Source organism: Myotis yumanensis, unplaced genomic scaffold, assembly GCF_028538775.1.
Source record: "Myotis yumanensis isolate MYYU_CA2020_CCGP unplaced genomic scaffold, mMyoYum1.0.hap1 SCAF_4, whole genome shotgun sequence".
Classification (NCBI taxonomy): domain Eukaryota; kingdom Metazoa; phylum Chordata; class Mammalia; order Chiroptera; family Vespertilionidae; genus Myotis; species Myotis yumanensis.
This window is the reverse complement of record NW_027223755.1, coordinates 59379345-59398576: the sequence shown is the minus strand read 5'-3', so window position 1 is coordinate 59398576 and position 19232 is coordinate 59379345. Positions and strand designations below refer to the sequence as shown.

At 36.7% G+C, this 19232-nt stretch overlaps 1 pseudogene; it reads left to right on the top strand.

The window, feature by feature from the left end:
- LOC139009437 (dematin-like) overlaps positions 1 to 19232 on the top strand; it is a 121700-nt pseudogene that overhangs the window by 52646 nt on the left and 49822 nt on the right.

Below are 19232 nucleotides of genomic sequence, written 5' to 3'. Positions count from 1 at the left end.
CAAAGCATATGAATAGGCAATTCCCAGAAAAAACAAAATATTTGAAAATTTGATCAACACTCTCAGTAATCAAAAAAATTAAAATTAAAATAATAATGTAATAATTAGTAGAAAATAATCAAACTTATAAGAGAGCATGATGGTGAACAGTTAATTCTGTTTCTAGAAACATATCTGTTAGAAATAGTCACTTGTGTGTAAAGACATATGAAAAAAGTTGTTCATTGGAGCACAATTTGTTAACAGCAAAAATATGGACAAATTGCTCAACAATCAGGAAATTATAAATAAAATTATATTTATATTGCTACTATGGAAAACTCTAAAGTAATTTAAGAGAAAAAGATAAGTCATATATAAAGAACTCTATGATATATTTTAAGTGAAAGAAAATCAAGAGTAGTAAATTGATAAGAAACTTGCATTATTACATCAGTAGAAGGAAATGGAATATGCTGCTAAGAGTTTAAATGTAGGCTATCCTATTTTCATTCTATATACTTCTGGGTTTGGGGATAATTTATAAAGTGTTTCTATATTACTCATGTAACTAAAAAGCAATACAGATTTGAAATTATTTATAGGTCTTATATTTTCTCAAGTAGTTATAGGAATCATTTATATGTCTAAAATTGTTTATTTGGATTTTGTGTATGTGTTTAAAAATGGCTCAATAAAATTTAAGATTCTCAAAAATTATAAACCCCACTATACTGGAAAAAAATAGCACATTTAGAATTACAGAACTTTGCATTTTTTCTTTTTGCAACCTGACCTCAGTTTCCCTTGCTTAAAATAATATCTTTATTGCTTGACTTTTCATCTCCATAATCATGTCTATCCTAACTCAACTTCCAGAGTTACTGTCAAATGCAAAGAATTCTATAAAATTCTCTCTGCAAACAGCACAACATTTTATACATTGACTAGAGGCCTAATTCGTACACGGGTAGGGCCCCTAGGCCTGGCCGGCGATCAGGGATGATCAGCCTTCCGGCTGCTGGCTGGGGCCTTCCTCCGTTCCATGCCGCCCCCTGGTGGTCAGCGCACATCATAGAGATAGATCTAACTCCTGGTCTCCGGATTGAACTCCTGAGGGGACACTTTGCATATTATTAGCCTTTTGTATATATAGATAGGTGCAGATGTAAGTACTTATTTAAGCTGAGACTATTGGAGAAAAATTACGTAATAACCAATTTTTTTTGTTTTTCATGTAACTCAATATACAGTCATACTAAAAATCCATAAACAAAACTCAAGATTCAACCACTTATACTTAATCTTTTACCTCTCAAAAATAATTATATTATCAAAAATTTTTCAAATTGAAAAAGAAGTCATTGGCATTGTTTTAGAAGTCAATATTGAAGTTTTACTGCATGCCTATAATCCACAAAAAAGAGAAAAAAGACTATAAGATTAAAAAAAAAGAACTTTTAAAAGATTTTACTTGCAAAAGATTCAGGGTTGGTTAGCAGCTTATTGTAATTATTGTATGAATGTTCATAGACAAGGTAATTATAATAAACAGAGACTATATTTCTGTATTAGAAGAACTCGATTAAAATCATTGATAAAGCTGAACAAAAATTTTTAATTAAAATTGCTTAGGTTAAAAATCATATGTTAATTAAGATAGATAATTGATGGGCAGATAGGTAGGTGGATAGATGATAGATAGATAGATAGATAGAGCATTCATGCGATAAAAAATAGATGTAAGTTCATAAATTACATTAAATGCAACAAAAAATAAACCATTTTCATTTGTTTCTCTAACATTTACCAAGTGATTTTTACAAAAAACAGCTTGACTAATAAGCAGCTTCATGGCTTGGAAGTTAATGTGCATGAATAGTTTTGATGGTGGAATATGAAATGTTTACTTTAGAAAGTGACAGCTCACAGAGGAGAAAAAAAGAGAAAGGGAAGACACAATAAGAAAATGATTTACATTGAAGGTTATAACAGCTGTACAAATAGAGAAAATGGTGCAATCAACAGTTCACATCCTTCTGGTGGATCATTGGAAAAACTCTATGTAAATAGTTATGACGTTCAAGCTCCTGTAGAAAATAATATAGTTTTAAAAACGGAAGCGAGGAGCTATAAAGTTGAAGAATCTTACAGTCACTTTCCCTCCAGCAGATACAGACTACTGATCAGCTGATTTATATATTTTAAAAAAACTCTCAAGATTAATGATTTCTAAAAATGAAAAAGTGCTGCAACCTTTGATGGAAAACTTAGTAAAGGTTTAAGGGCAATGTGCTCTGTTGGATTGGGTGCTATGTAAATGACAACGTGATGGTCTGGATTTTAGCCTCAATGCTAAATCAAGTCTCTAAATGGAAAAAATTTTTCTCACCTTAAGATTTTTTTAAGTAAAATAAAGTAACAAAAGTTAATGGCCTGCCAGATGTTCACCACAGGGAGTTTGCTTTACGGAAATTGAAGGAGGAACTTAATTTTGAATTTATGGGAACGTTTCTTTCCCATTTTCTCTTGTTTGTCCCAGGTTGCTTTTCAGTTCTGTTGACCAATGCCAGAAGTGCCACTCTGGGACTCTTTCAGTGCTATTCATATCTGCATTAGAAAAAGATGTGTTTAACTTTCCCTTAAAAACAAAAATCTCTCCAGGGTATAGCTAGAAGTAGCAATAAAATTATCCTGGAACTGACAATTTCTCTGACAATTTTTATCAGATCAACAGAGAATGAATCACTGCAAATATCTTAAAGCATGGTCAGACACTCAACTGTAGCATCCTGTGAAACAATGAACTTTATTTTTCAGCTTCTATATTTAGGGCATGTATGTGTGCATTGTCCCCTTCTTAAGCATTTTTTAAAATAAAATGAAACATTGCACTTGCGTGGTCTTCAAGACTATGTGAAGATATAATAGTGGAGGAATCAACTTTTTCAAAGTAGTGTTAGGTTAAGGAGTTGGGAAGGGGTTGAAGCAAGAAAGAGAAATGGGAAGAAAAGAAGGGGAGTTCAGAATGAGAGAATAAAAGCAATCAGCTATTCCTCAAATTATAGAACTATATTCATTAATTATGTAAGGAGTGTGTTTAATATCCATCCATATGTGGAATTCTGCACAAATGCTAGACTCAGTCCTTTACTTTTTCTTTGAGAGGTTCCCTATCATTGAAGAACAAATAGAAATCACCTGAGAACTTATTACAATTGTGGGCTCCTAGATTCTACCCCTGGAGAAATCACATTTTGGAAGATATCTTATAAGAATTTTCTTCAGATGGTACATAACCCACAATTTGCAAAACACTGCTCTAAATTCTTAAGACACACACACACACACACACAGGCCCACAAAAATCTAAGATAATTTTACCTACCAATTTTGGGGGGTTCTCTTTCCCTTAATATCAAAAGAAATCAAGCTAGAATTTAAAAATAAACATTATAATATAATAAATATTTTATACTTATCTGAAAGAGAAAATAGAATCCTAATAAATATATGATGAATATACAATTAAAGGAATAAATATACAAATGATATACTCGATATGTGCTCCTTGGATATTTACATTTTCTAACCTGGAAAAAACCCTTACTTAAAACTGATTAACTTTCTTCACATGTATGGTTTAAAACCAATTCTTCTGTTACATCAAGCCCAAGTGAGCAAAATAAATATATTAGTGGGCAGTGCTAATTTATTTTTCTCCATTGGAAGATATCAGTCTAATGTGCTCACTCTTGTTCATTGGTGCTGAAAACAACAAAATGAGTGTCCATCTCCAAAATAAGACAAACAGAGTGAAAAAATTAGGTATTTCACCTAATTTTTCCCTTTAAGGGCAGTGTTTCCCAATGTCATTTACTAATATATAATATCTTCATAATTTTGGCCATATCCTTGTAAGACATCACTGTATCATGAAAAAAAAAATGTGTTTGTTACAGACATACCTAATTTACGTCACACTAATTCCAGTTATTCCATTAAATCTCTGGTGTATTTTGTCAGCTGTATTTCCTATCCCATGTTTAAAATTTTTAAAAATTCTCAACTATTACAGTTACAAAAGGTTTGGTTCTTCTACTGCCTAAAATTAGCTCATGTTTTAGCAGTGGTTTATTCACTGCATTTTGAGAAGGCATGCTCACAGAGTCTCAACCCCAGAACTGCACAGCTCCTCACATACTCTCACACTCACCTATGAATGAAGGACTGCTCCAAATCTTTCCATGTATAGGAAATTCTTTAAATGTTCAAAATACTTGAATGTCAAAGAGCCAAGCCTTCACTATCTCTTCTGAATGATCTTTGACAAGTAGAATCTGGGAGTGGTGATTTTAAATGTCTTTGTTTCCACCCCCTCCACACTTCCAAAACTAAGGCTATGTTGAAAGAGAAATCCCCAGGCAATTTCCAGAATCACTCTTCGGGTTATATATATTAAAAAAAAATAAAAAATAAGCAAAAACTTAAATCTACATGATTCAATTTGCCAAGAGTTAACTAAAATGAGGTGGACATTATTCCTAAATTACTGACATAAACATCTCTCTACATTTATTTGCCTAAGGAGAATTGGCTTAGCCTTATGAATCACATTTTAAAATTGAATTAAAAGTCTATCTTTTATGTGGTTTTTTTTTATTATGTTGAGGTTTACCTAAGTTATTTGAATGTCAAGCCTGATTTGGGGCTTACGAGAAAACAGATATTTGGCTAACATGTGATTAAGTGTATAAGAAGGCTATGTGTGTTGCTATTTTATATCAAAGAGAAAGAAACTCAGGAATAAAGAAGAAAGGATTGCCCTCAAAACTATTTCTGAAATTAATCTTTACATTGAAAATAGCACTAGCATCTATAGGCATTTGGGTAGCAAAGTTTAATTTGTATCTAATCTCAAAATAATAGATCAGGTGCCTAGAGGAAATTGAATAATTTTTGGATATTATCAGCACTTAGCCCATGAAACAATATGGTGAATTAGAAAATAAATGCTTGATTGCAGCATGATCTATTTGAAAATTTAGCATTTTTTATTCACTTAAAATGAGAATTATTCTCATAAATGACCCAGCTCTCCCACTTGTCTTTCTGGAATTACCAACTATTCTGCTCTATCCAAAGAATACCATGAAATAGAGGTATTTGTGTGCTCCGGTTTTATATTTTCACTAAAACTACATTAATACTTAAAAGTGAATAAAACTGAATATAAGTAACTTTATCGAGCTAATAAAGTATTTCCATTTTCTACTGAGGTGGAAATATGCAAAAAAAACTTCTGATTAACAATGTTTTAACTTCAAGTTAGCTCTTTTTTTACATAAACCTACCCCCACTTAGTGTACCCATATCCATTGCCAGAACAAGTATTCAGGAAGCCCACAGTTTCCTTGGAGTAACAAAGGCAACCAAGTTATTAAATCACAATGATAATGTAGAAATGTATGTGAAAGGACACACAGTTGACAGAGCAGTGAAGAGAGAAACAACTGTCCAACTTATGAAGTGTCCTAGGAAGGAGCTTTAAAATTTAACAGCAAATAGGCATCCTCTCTTATGAATACTATATAATGCTAATAGCAGCTATGAATTAACACCAGTGACCATATATATGAGCCACTGATCATGCATTAAGCCCTTACTATTTTACATACAATATCTTAATTCATCTTTTAACCACCCTGTGAAGTAAACATTATTATTCCTCTATTTTATAGTTCATGAAGCTAAAGTTTAGATGAATTAAGTTACCAGTCTCCCAACTGGTTGATAATAGAATTAGACCTCAAACTAGGTGTGTCTGAATCCAACACCTAAAGTCTTAGCCACTGAACTACACATCATTTTGTGAACAAGTCCTCTAGTCTGGGCAGAGCACACAGCTGCCTGCTCCAAACCCAACTTCCCTTGGAAATGTTGAGCTCTGTCACTTACATTCCTGTGAATGCTGCCTTTACTCAAAACAACAATAATGAATGTTTATTTTAATGCCAAAGTTTTGGAATCTCTCCAATAAAACCGGAGCAACATTTCCATACTTTCCATGAAGATAATGACATTTATCCTCTGGCTTTATGTGCCTCACTGACACCTCTACAATTTGAGAAGGTCAGCTGAATGATATGAGAATTACAAAAACACACATTATTAAAGAAAATAAGCTTTTAAATAAAGATGAGAAATTCAAAACAGGGAAGTATATGTGGAAAATATTTGAAGTCATGAATAAAGTTAATACAGTAATGCCTTATCAACTGTGGCTTTAGTAAATATATGTTTATTTTTCTATAAAATGGTTATATATCTGCATAAAACTTTTAAATTGCATGTGTATTTCTACATAGAATAATTCCAATCCTCCTAAGTAAAAGAGTCTACTGGAATTATTAATTTCCCGCTTTTCTGGATCACTTCAATGAGTCTAGAGGACACTGCAGCTATAAGGCATCTATTTAAACTCCACAGTCTCAATATGTTGAAAGAAGAGTAGAAATACATGTCCTTTAGGACCTTGGTAATTTGTGAACATGCCAAGCAGTTACATTAGTATTTGGCTGAGAGTTGCTGAAAATGCAAAGGAGAGTGTAGGTGTAAGACACATTAAATTTCAAGTCAGTAAGGGATGGTTTGAAAACTTCAGAAAGAAATGCACATTGCATAATATAAAATCTCTAGGAAAATGTGCCTCAGCAGATTACACTACTTCAGCAATATTACCTGAACAACTAAAAAACTATGAGTGATTCCTGAGAAAATTTACCTACGTGTGTGTTTGTGAGTGTGAGGGTAAGTATGATTGTGTGTGTGTGTGTGTGTGTGTGTATGGTGTGTGTGTGTGTGTGTGTGTGTGTGTGTGTGTGTTTAACTAGTGCTTGGTTTCAATAGGATGGATAATTTTTAATTAATTCTATTGAGGTGACAGTTAATGGGATCATGTAGGTTTCAAGTATACATTTCTATGATACAAAATCAGTGTATTACACTGTTTGTCCACCCAAAGTCAAACCATTTTACATCACCTTGGGATGGATAAATTTAGAGCAGATTTCTAACTCAGATCTAATTTATTTTGGAAGTGGAATTTTTACTGGAATTTTTATTTATTGATGTTTAATTTTGTAAAATACGTTGAATGGGTTTTTTGCATTCTCTTGGTCTAGTCAACTATAGTTTTACCACACACTAGAACTTTCAGGAATGTAATACTGTGCAATTGATCACTGTGCAATAATAGATGCCAGGATGACACAGTATGCTTAGTGGATGTGGAACATGGATTTGGACCCAAGATTTTCAGAATACAATCGATTACACGATTCACCGCATTCAGGAAATAATAATAAACCACTGACAGGACATTCTTTCTCTTCCATACTTGATTTCTCATCCAGGCTGAAAATGTCTGGAGGCATCTCTGATGCCTCCCCACTTTGGGTCCCATATTTAATAATCAAGTCCCGTAGTTCCACTGTCATGAATCTTTCAAATCAATTTCTTCCTTTCTATTCTCATTGCCACCACCATATTTCAGACTTGCATTACCACAATCTGTTCTGTCACAATACAGGCTTCACGCTAATCAATCCTGAAAATGCCATCAGGTTAATCTTCATAAAACGCAATTCAAGACATGTCACTCACCTGCTCAAAATTTTCAACAGCTCCCTCCAATGCCTACAGAATAAAGTCTATACTTCTTGGTTTAGAATTCAAAGTGTCCCCTGTATTATAATTATTGCTGGATCTTTAGTTTCTTCTTAGGTGGTGGGACATTTTTAACATGTGTGCATATAAAGTGCATATAAAGTACCTGCAACAGAAATTTACACATGGAATCATGTATTTATCCTTTTAAATTCTATCATGACTCATATCTGCCTTTCTCAATTCCATCTATTATGTAATTATCAAAGAATTATGCTCTCTTATTTTTAATTGCCCCTGGAATATAATAAGCATTACTTCAGAAATGTTTCTATCATGCTTTTAAGAATTAAGTATTAGAGCCCTAGCCGGTTTGGCTCGGTGGATAGAGCATCGGCCTGTGGACTGAGGGGTCCCAGGTTCAATTCCAGTCAAGGGCACGTGCCTGAGTTGCGGGCTTGATCCCCAGTGGGGGTTGTGCAGGAGGCAGCCCATCAATGATTCTCTCTCATCATTGATGTTTCTATCTCTCTTTCTCTTCCTCTTCCTTCCTCTCTGAAATCAATAAAAATATACTTTTAAAAAAAGAATTAAGTATTAGAGATAGTTTCTCAAAAGTAGCCATCACTGTTGATTCTACATTGTTGATATGAGACAAAGAAGAAAAAACATTCCATTACTTATCTGTGCAGCATAAAATCCTTCAGATCAGAGTTTGACTCTAATTGTTAGTCCTCCTCAATCTACCTTTTTATTTCATTCTTCAATTTCTCAGTAACTTTGTATGAGCACAAATGCGTTGGCTTACTTCTGAATGAGTCTAGTGATTGTGCTCTCTAACTTCCAGTCACAGAGAAATCAGATAAGAGAAAATAGTGCTGAGTAATATTTCCAAAGACCATATTTGTCTGAACTAATTATTCTAACTTACTGTGAGTTAGATTTTACTGCTGCATTAATAGTCCACCTACTCTGGGGTTGTTTATCTATGCAGCCACTCTCTGCACAGAGAAGGAATACAGGAGAGTCTCACATGGGTAATTTAGATGGAAGATCACTTACCAGGTCACTTGTGTTCTCTTTAGTACTAAAAATACTATTGGGGCCCCATAAATGTTAAATAGCACTAAGAATGATAATAACTCACCTCTTCGTAGTACATGTGCTCCTGAGTGCATACACTTGAATTTTCCCCAATTACAATTCAAGAACATTACAGTTCCCTTTATGCAGGACCATTACTCAGGCTCTTCTGGAAATGTTTTATTCAGGTTGCACATCTCCACAATCTTTGATTTAGAATTCAGCTCTTTAATAATGTGTGGAAACTGGGGTTTGAAAGAGAAAAACACCATTTTCATAAAAGATGAATGCTACAGGCACACATTGTCTTAATCTGAAAAAAAGAAAAAAAAAACACAAATGAAATGCTGAAACATTTTCCTAAACTGCTTAAATGCTTGAAATTGAAAACAAAGAAAAAGGCAAATTACAATACAATACAACTTTATTTTTAAATATCTGTGATCACATCTGTGACATTGCACATAATACATAATAACATCAAAAATGGGCTGAAAGCATGTTAGTGGTGTTCTCTAGGCACACGTGCAACCTAAAGAAGGCATGCATTGTGAGTATAAGAAGAAAATAGGAAATGCCCATTTTTGTGTGTGGAGATGGTTGCTGTTATTGTTGTTGTAACAATAGAAAAGGCCTGACCTCTGTAGGACAGCTGTGCTCAGCCCATACGTAGGCTGTAGTTTACTCTCTTGTTCATACCTGAGGACAGTTGGAGCAACCTTTCAAGAACTATAATGAGATGTGCTCTGGTAATCCCCAGCTCAGGGAGTTGGGGCAAGTCATTGTGAGATTCCCCTCCTTTTAACCAGGAAGCAGACTGTTTTGCTTAGCCTCCTGTGTAAACTCAAGTCGAACACATATCTACTTGGCCATTCTTAGAAGAAATGGACATAAACACAGCCAGGGCTGGAGCCTCTGAGCACTGTAAGTTCAGAGTGCTCTGAGGGCCCAGCTGAGGCAATGGGGAACTCAGAGCAGAGTGACTGAGTGTTAAAAGAGGAGTAGAAGGACTCGACGGGTACAGATGCAATGTCTACAAGTGCCTCAGTGGCGAAATCTGCCAAACCAGCAATGCCTAGCCCAGGAAATAAGAATGCATTTAGAACCACCTATTTTTAAATGACCACCATGACAAGAGCTGTTAAGAACAGTATTAAACAGGTGTGTGCTATCCGTGATTGCATTTGGATCTCCCAACTTAGTGGTGACAGTAGAACTAATGACTGAGACAGATAAAGTGGCATATTTCCTGCATGGATTAGGATTCTGTACGAAAGCCAAAATAAAGTGCTGCACACCTGCCACATTTGAGAAAACATAGTCATAATTCCTAAGATGCTTATCTAAACATTCTGGCCTTAAATTCTCAAATGGATCAACTTGAAAAGATTTCAGATATTAGTTTCTGTAATAGTTCAGATATTAAAGAAAATCACAAAAACTTCTGTAGACATATATCAGTTCTAAGTATCTCAGTCAGGTCAGATTTAAAATTACTTTTGCTCTGACTCCTGTATGTGTGAGCTGATAAGATCGCTGACATATATTAATTACTATAAAATGAAACTAAACAATGGCACAGAATGAATAAAATACTGGTTTAAAAAATCCCTTGTTAAAAAATATCCCTTGTTCCAATGCTCTTCACTTTCATTAGTTAAATTTAAAAATATCTACTTATACTCTATTTGGCAAGTGAAATAAAACCTTACAAAATACTTTGAAATGTCCCCTCAGAATTTTGTTATTTTATAAACACTATCTTCTCCTCCTTTTTTTCTAATATATAAGTAAACATGTATTGAGCTTTTTCCGAAAGCATCTCAGCTCAGCAATTAAAAAAATCCTCCGCTTTATTCAAGATGTTTTGCTATGCATTATACTGTGTAAAATGATAAATAAGCACTAGCCCATATCATAAAAAAACTTATTCTGTGAGTAGAAATTATATATTTAGAAAAATACAAATATAATATATACAGAATCAAATGCCATAAGAAAAATAGAAAATAACTGTCAGAGTGATAATTTTTAGTTTTTATGTTTTCAAAAGTTGAAGGCATTATTGAGACATGTCTTGGACAAATGAATAAATTTCAACAGAAATAAAGGATAAGGCCTTTTCAGAAAAATAGAATAGTGGGAGTAATAATGAAATAGACTTAATAAAATTAAGTTATCTTTGTACATAAGTCAGGAGCAGTTTGCCTGGAATGAAGGATGCATAAATAAAATCCAAAGGGAAATAGGAATAAGATCAGAGAAGCCTTTAGCCATATTAATGAGAATGAAATTTGCTCTGTAAACTGTGGAGAATAAATAACATGAATTTTTTTTACTAATTTATTTTATTATTTTATTTGACAAGTAATACATAACATAACATTGGAAAATATCTATATCTATACTAATAAAAGGGTAATATGGCTGTCCATCCAGATGTCCATCCAGACAAAGCCACAGTGGCTGTGAGGCCCGGGGCTCAGGCAGCCTTGGGCCAGGTGGCTGTGAGGCCCAGGGCTCAGGCCTCATAGCCGCCGCTGCCAGCAGTGGCAGCAGCAGTGGGGTAATGGGGATGATGCTTTCCCCTGATCAGCCAGTCGCCTCCTGCAGAGGGAGGCTAGACTTAGACTTAAGCCATCAGTAGGACATCCCCTGAGGGTTCCCAGACTGTGAGAGGGGGCAGGCCAGGCAGAGGCACCCCCCACCAGTGCACAAAATTTTGTGCACCAGGACTCTAGTATATACATATATAAAAGGCTAAATGATTGATCCTCCGTCCATCTGACCATCCAACCAACCAGCCAGTACATATGACACACACTGGTAATCCTATCTAATAATAGAGAAACATGGTAATTAACCGTAACTTCACTACCCTTCCCATTCCCTAATCAGCAAGATATGCAAATTAACTGCCAACCAAGATGGCGGCTGGCAGCCAGGCAGGTAAGCGAACATGAGGCTTGCTTGCTCCAGTGACGGAGGAAGCCAAGGTTCCCCGCCTGCCGCAGCCCAGCTCTGAGCTCCGGATGCAACAATGTTGCAATTATAGAAGCTAAACAAACCCAGAAACCTGCTTTCAGCCGCCAGCAGGCTCAGAGCTTAGAGCGGCCAGTGATGGCAACAGAGTTTCAATTATAGAAGCTAAACAAACCCAGATAACCTGCTTACAGCTGGCAAAGGCCTCAGAGCTGGAGCCGACTCTCAGCTCCAGTGACAGCTATACAAGGTAAATAAATCCCAGAATAAAAAATAAATAAATAAATAAGAGGCTGGGAGCTTTAGTCGCCCACCAGCCTGAAAACGACCCTCAGCCCCTCACCCAGACTGGCCAGGCACCCCACTGGGGACTCCCACCCTGAAGGGGGTGTGACCAGCTGCAAACAGCCATCAGCCCGTAATCCAGGCTGGCCAGGCACCCAAGCGGGACCTCCACTGTGATCCGGATCACCCTTCAGGGCAAATCAGCCGGCCCCCACACGTGCACTAGGCCTCTATCCTATATAGTAAAAGGGTAACATGCAAACTGACCCTAACAGCAGAATGACTGGGAATGACTGGTCACTATGACACACACTGACCACCAGGAGGCAGACACTCAATGTAGGAGCTGCCCCCTGGTGGTCAGCGCTCTCACAGGGGGCAGCTCTGCTCAGCCACAAGCCAGACTGATGGCTGCCAGTACAGCGGTGGTGGTGGGAGCCTCTCCCACCTCCTCAGCAGCACTAAGGATGTCCGACTGCAGCTTAGGTCTGCTCCCTGCTGGCAAGTGGGCATCCCCCGAGGGCTGTCGGGCTTCCAGAGGGATGTCTGATTGCCAGCTTAGGCCCAATCCCCCTGGGAGCAGGCCTAAGCCAGCAAGTGGTCACCCCCGAGGGTGTCCCAGACTGCAAGAGGGCACAGGCTGGGCTGAGGGACCCCCTACCCCAGAGTGCACAAATTTTTGTGCACCGGGCCTCTAGTTTAAAAATAAACATTGACTTACACATGCGCAATACATATAAAGCTCTTGCAGGCGCCAATCACATGCGTGTGTTTCGATCTGTCATTGTCGATCATGAATTTGATTGTTTTTGCTGAAAGAAAGCAGCATTGTCAACAGAATATGTTCAAAGACCAACTATTGGCACAATGTCTATATCATGTTTTTTTTTGTTTTTATATCATATTAAAATATTTCTACTAATTACTTTCTTTTCAATATGCACAAATCCATGCACTGGGCCACTAGTATTAAATATTGCATGATCTCTCACAATAGTTAACATTTTAATGTGTGTCACTTTAAAAGAAATGTTTATAGCCCTAGACAGTTTGGCTCAGTGGATAGAGCTTTGGCCTATGGACCGCAGGGCTTGATTCTGGTCAAGGGCACATACCTTGGTTGCAGGTTCCTCTCCAGCCCAGGCCCTAGTCAGGGTTCGTGCAGGAGGCAAGCAATCGATGTGTTTCTCTCACATTGATATTTCTCTCTGTCTTTCCCTCTCTCTTCCACGCTCTCTAAAAATCAATGGAAAAATATCCTCAAGTGAGGATTAAAAAATAAAATAAAATAAAAGAATTTTTATAAGATGAGATCATACTGAGCATCATGTTACTCACTTTTAAAATTGCATATATATATTTAGTATACTATGAAAGTCCTTACATAACACACTACTCTTCATCTTTCCATTAAAGAACTACAAAAATTTTATAAATTGGCTGTATCCTAACTTATGTACCAATTCCTATGTTGTTGCATATTTAGATTGCTTTTAATTATTATTGAACAAGTATAACAAAAACAAATATTTAGTATTTTCTAGATACGTTACATAAAACAGACTAATTACCTCCTCTCTCAGAACTTACATTACATTACTTGGACTTACAATAACATCTTTTTCTACATGCACTATCTTTAGCATTGATTTACTTTTATCTTTACAGTAAATTCTGAATGCAAAATTTCAATCCCCAAAGAAGTAAATGTTTTTAAGGGTATTGATAGCTGTGTATGAGAATATATTTCTCCCATATATCTGATAACATGGAGTATTACCAAACTTTTTGGCCTTTGTAAAAAATGATGTACATTACATAGTTTTATAATGTATGTTTTTACTTTGCTAGAGATTTTGAACATTTTCATTTTTACTATTATTGGTTATTATTTTGCATATATGAAATACCTTTTTATTTCTTTGACATAAAGATTTTACTTGTATTTCCTACTTGTGACATTTCATTATAAATTAAGAAAATGCTTTGTTAGCCATATTTTTTTCAAAAAAAATCAATACATGTATTTTTCTTAACTTCTTGTTGTAAATTTTGCTAGAGAGCTTTATAAAGATTTTTAGCTTTTGATAATGTTTTTAAATTACTTATTTCTGTCAATGGTTACACAATTTACACATATTTTCCTCTAGTATTATAAAATGATTTTTACATTTAACTCCTTAACCAATTTATGCTTTGTAATGTAGGAATCAAATTTGCTTTCCAAGAGGTGAGCCTCCTATCTCCATACCATTAATTAACAAATCCACCATTATTCCTCAATTATTTTTTCTCAAATAATAAGTTTTTCCAAATAAATATCTTCTTTCTCCAAACTATACGATGCACACATTTTTAAAATAGTTTTTTAAGACCATTTTTTTCCATAAGCTGCTCCAAATACCTAAGTAAATGCTGTTTAGGATTAAGAAAGTAGCTTCTCACTTATTACCGATGTAAGAGAATTCTGAAGCTCTCTCCTATTTTATTACTAAAAGTTGATGCTTTTAAAAGCCAATTTTTAATTCTAAACATCTTACTTTCTTATATCCGTAATCTATTTCATTTTCTTATATGAATACACTGGCCAGATCTTTTAATGGGTTGTAACTTTAAAAAGACAGTAGCTGCTTACAGGTAAGATTTCTAATTGTATTTTAAATTCCATGCTAACTCATTTAATACTTCTCAATAAAAATTCAAGTGAGTATTAAACAACTAGAACTCTGTGGCTAACCATTGATTACTCTGTGAATTATCTAGTTAAAACACAGAGTCTTAATTGTTATACTTAATAATTGCACTATTTATAATCTAAGTTGTTTACTATCTGAGGTTTAACACTCAGAGAATTGATTAAATTGGTTAACTCCTCTCTTAGATGGAAGCAATAACCTTCAATGGAATGCTAACTACCTCTGAGAATTGTGTTTAACTCAGACTCTCATTGCCATAGGCAGAAGTAATTGATTTTAGGCTGGGTGAACTGGTTCTTAATACATATGCCCACAGGGAGAATGTCATTTTAATAAGATGCTTCTATAAGCCACATCCTACTTAAACAGAAGGTTTTCCCTTTGTCTTCATGAGCAAAGACTGAAGGAGCCCTGTTAGCCCTTATGTTCAGAGTAAACAACTATGAAGTAATGCAATACTGAGTCAGCAGTCTGCAAGGTATCTCTTTGCCAATTCAGCTACCTATTTTTTTTTTTAGCTATAGCTTTCCTAGAAAAATACATCCATGCTTAACATTCTTTAATACCTCTAATTACCGTACTTAAATCTGCTTATATTGGTCCTTTGGCAGTTGTTCTCTTGATTTTATGACCTATTATTTTTCTCTGCTACCACTATGTGACAACTTTAAAAAGTATTCAAATAACTTGAAATTGTGGAGGGAAGGTAATATAATAAACAACTTCATCTCAGAGATTAAGGCAAAAAAATACAAAGTATCTTAAAAATATGAAGTCACTGATTAATCTAAGCAGTCAAATTCAGATTATTCACAGATTTTACCCAATGGAATATAAACCTTTAGAATTGCTCAAAACTAGCAACTGAGTTGTAGGGGAAAATGTTTACATATCTATTTCTACTCACATCTATATACCATCCTTTAAATTTCTAAGTTTGGTGTATAAGTTTTTCTAACTTAGATAATATATTTATTAATATCATATATTATGTTACAATTTTATTTACTACATAAATGTTCATATATTTAGGCCTAAACTACCTGTATAACAATGTTAAAATTATGCAACCTAATTTACAACCCATTGTTCTTACTGTGTAGTATCTAGTTTACAAAACTCCAAATACAGCCTACTTTATAGGCATGTGTAAAATTAATCATTTTAAAAAATAGTAGCTTTTAAACTTTTCAAATCATGGCTGGTATTATATACCATTAAAAATAATTTTCACAGGCTGTAATTTCTCTCAAACTTTTCTGGTGGTAACCCAGCTCATTTTACTAATACAAGATATACAGATAAAAAAATTTATGTTTAAAAAATATTAGGTATGCATTAATTCTAATGTCAGTTGAAAAATAGAGCTAGCACATGAACTCCATGGAATTAGGTGTTGGGCTATAAGGACTTGGCCATCATCCCAATGGTCAAGGCCATCCTGGACATAGAGTGCCTGACCCCATGATCTACAAGCCGCACTTTACCTATTTCCTCCTGGAACACATGGTCCCTGGAATCATCTCCCAGGTTTCAGCCCTAAAAACCAGTTGGACCCAGTGGACCAGCCTGCCCCATTTCCACCATCCTAAAATGACCTGCCCAAACTCCAACATCTACAAGAAGCCACCCATCCACAACAGAAAGTCCACGGGAGGCAGTCCTCAGAGCAGGCATTTCATTGAGGACCTCATCATGGAGTCATCCAAGTTCCCAACATCCTCACCCCCTGACCCAAACAACCAACCAAGACTGAAAGTGACTACTGGCCATGCCCCCCATTGTTGGCCATTGCAGAAACAGAATGGAGGAAGCAGAAGGCATCTCAGAGGGAGGCAGAGGAAGAAGAGGAGGAAACAATGATTCCAGAGAGGAGATGAAGACTCTCATTGGAGTGTCAGAGACAGGAACTCGGTAAGGTGACTTCCAACTTTGGAAAGATGACCTTGAAAGAAGAGATGGAAACGTCATTGCCTCTCTAGAGGAAAACCTGCTCCCTGCCTGGCCAGACACACTCTCATGCCTCCTTAAACCCAGGACGTCTAAGTCTTCTCTGCACCTGCAGCAGAAACCAATGACAGTCCACAGACTTCAGCCCATCAGGAGTGAGACTAGAAGCAAAAGCCTGTATATCTATCCCTATGAAATGCTGGTTGTGACCGACAAGGGGTGAACCAAGCTGTCTCCGGTGTGGATCTGATGAGGCTTTAGAGGTATCTGTCAGCAGAGAACTCAAGGTTATTTTCCATGTCTCCTGAAAAGTTTAACAAGCTGGCTCTGTGGAGGCAAAGCAAACTCAAGAAAAAGACTTCTCTTCTAATTACCCTCTTCATGACTAACCACCAGTGGAGCTGGGGTCACTTTCTCCAAATAATCTCTTCCCTTGGCCAGCTGAGACTGATCATCTCTTGGGGGAGCAGGGAGGTGGAGCATAGGTGGGGTTGGCTCATTCTCCCATCCCTGGTCCTCACTGCACAGGACCAACCCAGTCAAGACTCCAGCACACACAGAGTTAATGTTTGTGTTCTCTCCTAGCCCCTCACCCTCACATGAAGGTCCCTAGAAGAGAATGAGAAGAACTGAACATGGCACTTAGTGGTCAGGCCTGTCAGCTCTCTGGAGCAATGAGTAGGTGAGAAGGAAGAAACAGCCAGGCAGGCAGGGGAAGCTCTGGGATCCTGGGGGAAACAGCCAGGCAGGCAGGGGAAGCTCTGGGATCCTGGGGGAAACAGCCAGGCAGGCAGGGGGAGCTCTGGGACCCTGTGTGCACTCAAGCACACCTCCGAGCCTTCTGCTTCTCATAATCTAGCAGGAGCAGGCTCTACTAAGGCCCCAGCAGGGAGGCCATTCTTCCCTCTAGCTCATCCTGTTTCTTCTTGCAACTCCCAAGCTTCAAAGCATCTTGCTCCAGCTCTGTGGCTCCCCCAGAAGCCTTGGTTTAGAGTGGAGATGCCACCTATAAAAAAACCCAGCCCACCATCATCCTCTAGGCAAAAATTCACCTAGAATTTTACTTTCTAGCACCAACCCAGGTCCTGGGCAGAACACAGGACTTTAGGTTCCCTTGAATGGGATCAAGAGGCCAAGCTACCAAGGGCATTTCTGAGTGTCCAGGCTACCAAGTTCTGCCCACACCCATACATTCCCCACAACACACTCTAAGCAGCGGTTCTCAACCTGTGGGTCGCGAACAATAAAAATACATCCTGCATATCAAATATTTACATTACGATCCATAACAGTAGCAAAATTACAGTTATGAAGTAGCAATGAAAATAATTTTATGGTTGGGGGTCACCACAACATGAGGAACTGTATTAAAGGGTCACGGCATTAGGAAGGTTGAGAACCACTGCAAGAATATAATATATTGGGGTGTATCCCTGCTCTCCTCACCTATCTCTGCCCTACCTTTTTTTTCTACAAATACATATGTTTATATAATTTTATATATATAAATTGGCGGGGGGGGGGAGTGTTCCTGCCCAGATCCTTTCCATTATATATATGATAATGCTGAGGAGGGGGACTCTGCTTGGAATTCAAGATTGTATTGGGTTCCCCTCTTATAGATATATATATTTACATGAATAGCCTACTATTTCCAATATGTAAGTAAAAGTAAAATAAGAAAAGAAGTGGATTTAAAGTGTGTGTGTGTGTGTGTGTGTGTGTGTATACAAACAAAGAAAAAAAGTGGGGAGTGAAGAGGGGAGGGAGGAAGAGAGGTATCCAAATACACATGATACTCAGATAAGGCAAAAATTATAAATGTAGCTTTTTCCTGCCTTCAAACTTGAACTGAAACATTGACTCTTCCTGGGTCTTGAGCCTGCTGGCCTTCACACTGGAATTATACCATCAGCCCTCTTGGTTCTCCAGCTTGCTAAATCACCCTGAAGATTTTGGGATTTGTCAGCCTCTATAACCATGTGTGCCATTTCCTCAATTCCTTATAATAAATCTCTCTTCCTTGCCCCGGCTGGGTTGCTCAGTTGGTTGCAGTATCCTCCCATACATCAAAAACAGGTTGCTGGTTCACTCCCTAGTCAGGGCACACACCTAGGTTGTGGTACCATCCCCAGTCCAGACACCTATGGGAGGCAACTGATCAATGTTTCTCTCTCACATCTTTCTTTCTTTCTTCCTCCCTTTCTCTCTCTCTCTCTCTCTCTCTCTCTCTCTCTCTCTCTCTCTCTCTTTCTCAAAATCAAGAAACATATTCTTGGGTGAGGATTAAAGAAAAAATCTCTTTCTATAGATATGTTAGAAACAAAATATTTATTGTACTGATATGTTAGAAATGTTAGAAACAAAATATTTATTGTACTGATGCCATTTTATACACACACTATTGTGTTGCTCTACAGTACCTAAGTAATACATTGTTATATAAGAAGACTGAAGACAACATTTTAAGCCAGGAGATGAACTCAGGCTTCACATGTTATCCAGTGATGAAACAACATAAAAAGAACCGGCATCTCCCAGTATGACATGATAACTTCAATAACAGGTACACATTTTTATAAAATGTTA